The sequence below is a fragment of the Condylura cristata genome, unplaced genomic scaffold, assembly GCF_000260355.1.
Source record: "Condylura cristata isolate star-nosed mole 26May11 unplaced genomic scaffold, ConCri1.0 scaffold00008, whole genome shotgun sequence".
NCBI lineage: Eukaryota > Metazoa > Chordata > Mammalia > Eulipotyphla > Talpidae > Condylura > Condylura cristata.
The window spans coordinates 11,058,962-11,066,105 of NW_004567109.1; the positions used below are offsets into that span (position 1 = coordinate 11,058,962).

Here is a 7,144-nt window from a genome sequence, read left to right on the forward strand (position 1 = left end):
CGGAAGTTTTAAATGCAAGATCAAGAGCTTTTCTGCTGTTGGCAGAAATGGGTGCGGAGCTAAAAGCTTTTGCACAGTGAAAGAAACTATAGTTAAAACGAAAAGCAGCCTATTGAATGGTAGAAGATATTTGCAAACCATATATCAGACAAGGGGTTGCCATCTAAAATATAAATAACTCAATAACAAGAAAAATAAATACAAGATGGTTAAAAAGTAGACAGAGGCACAAGACATTTACCCAAGAAGATATACAGAGAGCAAGCAGACACGCGGAAACACGATCTCTGTCACTTACCAGTAAGAAAATGCAAATCAAACCACAAGGTTTCACTTTACACCAGTTAGAATGACTGTTAAAAAGTCAAGAAATAACAACTGTTGGTGAGGATGTGGAGAAAAAGGAACCCTCACCCACTGTTGTCGAGAATGTAAAATGGCGCCATTACTAGGGACAACGGTAGGGAGGACCCCCCAAAAATTAAAAATAAATCCACCACACGACCCAGTAAGGCCTCTTCTGGGTATTTACCCAACTCAAAAAGACAGGCCCCTGTGTTCCTGGCAGTGCTTCTCAGGATGTGGCCACAGCCCAGGGCCCGGAGGTACGTGAATGAATGTAGGCCTTTCCTGCTGAAGGATTTATTACTGTACACTTTCCCCAACACCGTTCTAGGGTCTCCGAGCCCCGTGCTCTTCAGTCCTGTCCCCGTCCCCGCGAAGTCAGGCTGCAGTGGGCCCAGTCTCCCTCCACAGAGGCCGGGCTCCGGCTGGCGTCACCGCCCACTGCGGGCTGAGACACAGGCTGGGGCACTCCGGGAGTGTGGCCTGGTGGGCAGGCCGAAGAGGGTCTTGTCACTGAGAGCATCCTCAGCTTGCCACCGCCATCGAGGCTTCTGGCTTAGGCAGAGGCCCCGAGGTCCGGGGCGGTGGGCAGCACCTCCAGGGATGTGGCTGGGCCTCCTGGCAGAACAGCCTGGATGCAGGCTTGCCTGCCCCGTCTTACTGAGTAGCTTTCATCTGATGTGGCGTCTGCAGGCTCCATCGACGCTGTGAGTCGAGGGCCTCCCTGTTGAAACTCCCCAACAGCTTCCTGTCCTTGGGGAGGGGTTCTGGGGTCTCAGGAGCTGGGCCACCTGGGTGATTGGGCTCAGCCTGGCAGGGGGTGTGGCGGGTGCCAATGAGAAGAGGGGCGAGTTCCCGATGCCACTGCGCTGGGTCTCCAGGCCCCACCACTGTACATGGAAGCCCCACCGTGAGGCCTGAGCTACCATGGCAACACGGCCTCACCTCATGACCCACCTGCTCCCCAAAGACGCAGACTACCCTAAGAAGATTGCTTAAAACAACCCCAATCCCACCACCTACAGACAATGCCATGAATACGCTTCCCAGCTGGTGACTGCATAGTGTGAGGACAGGGAGAGAGCAGGTGCTGCTCAGGGGTGAACAGGGGACACCAAGGTGTGCTCCGGGTTGCACTTGCACGTACGACTCTTCATAACAGGAAGTCACAGGTTGAGACCAGTGACGATATCCCCCTCCCTATTCCATGCATATGTTTAAGTAACCCCAGGTGAGGGCTGGAGCAGCCATCAAGAGTAATCCATGTACTGGGTCAAGGCTATGCCCTATGCTTAATAGCTATTGTTCTGGATGAGTTGTTGTTCAACCTTTGAAACCCTTTTCCTCTTCCATAAACTGAGAGTGATAACAGTCCCTTCCTCTCAAAGATGAAATATGATGATCTACACAAAGCAGTTAAAGCTGCCTGACCTAACGTAGGGTTTTATTAGTACTGGGTGTTAACACAGGCTCAGGGATAATATATTAACAGCTCAAAATAATAGCTATTGTTTATCGAGCCCTTACAGTCCAAAATGCCTCGCAGTAGAATATTTCATGTGATCTTCATCATCGTCCAGAAAGGCATAATTCCCATTTTACAATGAGAAACCGGAAGTTTTAAACGCAAGATCAAGAGCTTTTCTGCTGTTGGCAGAAATGGGTGCGCTCATGCCACCCAGGAAGGTGGTGCTATCCTGGCCAGTCCTACTCCAGAAGTTCCTCCTCTTCCTTTTTTTTTTTTTTCTTTCACGCTCTCTGCTCTAGTCCTAATTCCATCCCTGCAATCAGTTTATAACAGGTCTCACTCCTCTTCTACATTTGTGATATTCAAATGTTACCCAAGGCCTACAGGAGGGGAGGGAGAGAGGGTCAGCACAGGGGAGAGAAGAGCATGAGGGACTGTGGTGATGGATTCCTGGGTGCTGTGGTCATGGGACCACATTGGAGTGGAGAAATCAAATACTGTCCCAAAATGAATAAAGATATAAGAAAGTAAATACATAACACATTTTTTTAAAATGCAAGTCATAGCCCATGGTATTTTACTTATTTTGCACCTGTGTGTGCTGGGTCACAGTGTTAAATGCACTTGTGCTGTGGGTCACAGTCAAAAAGTTTCAAAACCACTGATTGTTCTTCAAGTATTGGGAGGCGGTTGTCATAGCCTGCCACCTACAGATGAATCTTCCTCAGCTTCTGAACTGCCCACAGAGCAGGGCTCCCTCCCCTCATGCGGGACCCCATCCTCTGGCCCTGTCACCAGATTCATCTGGGGCTCTGCTCACACCTTAGGGTAGCTTCCTTGGCCACTCTCTCTCTTTTACTAATGATCTTCCCCAATGGAATGGTCCTTGAAGAGTCCCCACTGTTTCCTGACACATAATTATTCTATAAATATTTGTAGATGAATGAATACTCCTGGTAGACACATTTCAGCAGTCACATATGTAGATACACTCATAATACCATAATAACAGTTTCCTTTGGGAACTACTTCCGTAAGGTTTTACCCCTATGCCCACAACGAAGGTATGTTTTTCATTCTATCCTCCCTGTGTTAAAAATCTTTGTTATAGCAGCATCACGTTTAATACATTTCTACATGTATTACTGTATAGAGAGATCAATCCATCTACCATGTATACTGTTAAGCTTCTGTGGAACTTTAGGAGATTTTTATTTACATAAAATTTTTATTCTTTTAGTTAAAATGTTACCTTGCCTCTCAGAAGGACTCTACATTTCTCAAAGCACTCTCGGGTAAATGGGCCATTTTATATTTCATAAGCAGAGCGTGCATCATCCCAGGCTTGGGAGGAACTGAACAGTGGCCAGTAGTAGCCATTAGATTCCGACCGCACCCCTTCGTTTCACAGAGGAGTGAATTCAGGCCTTCAGAAGGCGTATGTATGCTGAGGGTCACTACAAGGAGCTGGAGTGGACCTGGGGTCAGAACCTGGTCATCCATCACTGCCCAGGCACCTGAGCCTCCAAACCTTTGCACACTCCCAGAGGCCTAGGCGGGAAGCCTCCTGCCGCCCCTCCGCGGAGCTCCAAGAGAAGGCACGCGGGCCATCCCTCCTCAGAGCTGCCACTGAGGACACACCTCCAGGGAGGGGCAGGGTGGAGGGAGCCTTCCCCAAGCTCCGGGCAGGCCAGGGGTGGGGGCTGGGGGGGTGTCTCAGTGGGTGTCCCACCGGATTAGCACGGCCCTCCTCCACTTTCCCAGCGCCACTGACTCCTACCTCGTGGGGTCTCCCTGGGCTGAATCGGGTCCTCCCGGTCTCCCCGTCGCTATAGCGACCACAAGACCTAACAGTCTAGAATCTACCTTCTGTTCGGCTGAGTATTTCCAGCCAATGGTGTCCTCTGTTTCTTTAGCGTGAAAAGATGTTAGCCAATCGTCTAGAGGCTTTCAAAAACCACCGGGAAACTGCCAGAATAGTAGGATTCAGGTTAACTGTGTCAGGACTGGTGAGAAAACTTAACAGGGGATTATACAAGTCAGCCCTCAAAAATCTTACAATAGACCTTAGAATTTTGATCGCCAGAAATCCAACTTCAAGGGATAAACCTAAGAGAACACTCATCTAAGAGAACAGCAAAAGAAAAAAAAAAGGGGGGGGGGAATGGTGGGGGCGTAGGGGACACCCCAGTAAGATGAGCCCTCTTTTCAAGCTTCGGAGCAGTGCTGTGACTAGTCACTCTGCTGCTTAGAACCCTCCAACGCCTCCGCTTCCAACTTAGGATAAAATCCAAACCCCTTATTATAAGCTGGCCGGTCCGTCTGGTCGCACCTCCTGTCACCCACACCCCAGACAAGCCTTGCGCCAGCCGCCAGCCACGCAGTCCTTTGGGCAGGTCCTCCCATGTGCCCAGCTCGAGCTGAGCTGTCTCAGCCGCGGGGTCTGAGCCCTCGCGGGCTCTTTTCTTGGTCTTGGTCTCAGTCTCTGCGGGTGCCGTCGCTGGTGCGTGAAATGGACATGCGCGCCTGTGTCTGCCGGGGTTGACAACGCAGGGTGTCCTGAGGATCTGGAATGATCTGCGTGTAACTGGAAAGACACAGGCTCCGCACACGTGTGCACGATTGCTGTCGTGCACTGGGGAGACTTTCGTCCCGCGCTCGGCGCACCGGGGCACCTGAAGCTTGCTGGGACGTCTGGTAACCAGGGCGGTCAACAGGTGTCACCGAGGCCGTAGCAGGCCAGGACGGCTTTTGGAGGTACGGGTTAGAAGGAGGTGTAGGATTTGAATATATCGTGAGAGGCTGGGGTGGGGGAACAGCAGACGCCAAGTCCAGGGTGGGGGTGCTCTGAGGATAAGAAAGAGGAGACCCTGTGGCAGGCCGCCTATCTGTCGGACAGATGGAGGTGAGCAGGCACCTGCCCTCTACAGGACAGCCGAAGGGAAGTGGGGTTTGCCCAACGTCCTTCCTGTGGCTGCTAGAGGGGACTCCCTCAGGTGCACGCGAAGCTCTCTGGCGGGGCGGCGGCTCCGGGGTTTCTCCCTCTGCGCATCAAGCAAGCTTTGCTGCGCACCCTACAGGCCTGGGGATGTCCCGCCCACCCCCTTCTTGCAGCCACTCTCTCGCTCCAAATCCTCGCCAGCTTCTGATTGGCAGAAGGACCGACCAATCATGCCGCGATGTTTGAAAGCAAAACACTGCAGCACTCAGGTCTGAGTAGGGCAGGAATTACAGGAGGCTGTGCCTCCCGGCTGTCGGTGGAGCCCAGTTCATTTCTCAAAAACCTCTGAGAGGTGGGCCTTGGAAGAAACGCTGCCGGTGAGTAGTAATTTAGATGGCGCTGGGGGTGAAGGACTTGAATTCTTGAAAAGCGAATGTATTTGGAGTCAGCTGCCGGCCCCCGGTGAAAATGTCCTTTTCCACCGTGCTGTCACCAGCCTTGTCGTTTGGGGTCTCGCTGCCTCGGAATGTTTTCTTGCATTTTTGCACGAGGGTGAGAAGAGAGCGGGCATGGGTTTGCCTCAGGAAGGTGATGCCAACCTTTACCAAATCAGGAAGTGAAATGGAGTTAAGTTTGCCATGATGTATGTCTTTCCTCCTCCGGGGCTTCCAGGCAATAGCAGATGGTGGAGTTAGCAGGTGGGTTGGGGCGGAGAGGCACCCTTCACATATGCTGGCTGCTGGAAGTTGTAGTTTCCAGCTCAATGGGAGGCAACTGAAGCGTATACCTAGCTCTTCCGTGTCCCAGAGCCTAGGAAAGCAAAAGCACTTAGCCCATAACTGGCTTTCACCAGCCAGATGCTGAATCTTCAGGTGGTGGAAAAGGGGGTGCGTGTTTGTTCGTTTGTTTTTTTAAATGAGAGCTAAATTCTAATACTGGCCTTAATTTCAACAGTGCTGTGGTTCTCTCGAGTGTAAAACCTGCTCTGTGGGTTGGTAAAATAATTCATTGAGATAAGGGATGAGGGCAGAGTGGAAGTAAGCAAGCACCTCATGAATTATCTTCCCTTGAGTCAGTGACGCTGTGGTCTGTGGGGCAGCTGATGGTGCATAGTTGGCTGCTTGCCTCTTGGGCATATGTTAGTCATGAAAAAGCACTGGAGAGAGTCACCAGGCCAAAACTGTGTGCCTTATAAGGGAGGGCAACTTGCAAAGAGTTTCCCCAAGTCTTTCCGGGCAAATGTCCATCCGGCTAAGGGAGAGCCTTCTATCTTTGCAGGCCATGCATCAGAGGCCTGGGGGTTCCTGTAGCTGAGAGGAAACTGCTTTTTAAAAGTTCATGAAATGACAGCAAAACACTACCATAACAAAAACAAACAGAACCCACTTCAATGAACATGCCAGTTTAAATGAGGTTAGGAGGTCAGGATTCCCATCGTCCCCTTGGCATGTCCCCAAGGCCTGTTTGCTTTCTCTGACATCCTGTGGGTGGGGCTGGGGAGAGCTGTTGAATCTCAGGAGTTGCGGTTGATGAGGCCTGTGCAAGCCATTCTGTTCTTGACTGTGAAGCAACCACAGTGCACCAGGTACTTAACAGGCCAGATGTCAGCCAGTGGTAGGTATGTATGAAGGCCACTATGCCAGGCTTTGGGCTAGATCTTGTGTAGGGGCAACTGAACAGAGGACTTGGCAAGCACCTTCATAGAGTTTGTGCTCTAGGTTGAAAGTCTCCAAGGGTTTCTGCTCTGCTCCAAGTCTCAGAGCAGAGTGAGGACTGATTCACTTCATATATAAGGCTATTTTTAAATAAGATTTATTTATTGATGTATACAGAACTGGGGTACAGGCCCGAGGTACAGGGGCGGTGAGAGGATTCACGAGAGACAGAGTGGGGAGCAGAACAAGCAGATCCACTGAAATACACTGCTGAGGAGAGCAGCAGGCGAGACAGGAGAGGTCTGCCATGCCATGTGGGTCAGCTCCCTGGCCAAGGATCAAGTTCAAGCTGAAGCGGCTGTGATAGCTTCACAGTGCTGCACTTTAACCTGTTTTGCCACCAGGGAGGGCCCAGACTATTATATTAAAAATGTTAAAACAGGGGTATGTAAGTTTAACACAATAACGCATTTCTCATATACATGAGTATAGTGAAGAATGATCATGCTTTTCACAACAAACTCATGGATTTTATAGTGTGGGAAGGTATATTATGGAATGTGAATTATAAAGTAGTCTGATGAGTGGAATATATATACATGTTTTATATATGTGTGTATATATATTATACATTTGTGTGCTAAACCCTATGTCTGGTGTCTCCTAGCTGCTAGACAGTCTTAGTCCTGTGACAGATGACTGTGCTGTTCACCCGAGAACCAGAATTCTTGGGCC

At 50.3% G+C, this 7,144-nt stretch overlaps 1 protein-coding gene across 1 annotated transcript in view; it reads right to left on the reverse strand.

Annotated features, from left to right (window-relative positions):
* The window catches only part of STPG1 (sperm-tail PG-rich repeat containing 1), a 43,653-nt gene extending 39,993 nt beyond the window's left edge, over window positions 1-3,660 (reverse strand). Inside the window, exon 1 of the mRNA XM_004679383.2 lies at window positions 3,594-3,660. The gene's annotated coding sequence lies outside the window, so the exon portion shown is untranslated. The remainder of the gene's footprint in view (window positions 1-3,593) is intronic.
* Between the last annotated feature and the right edge of the window lie 3,484 nt (window positions 3,661-7,144).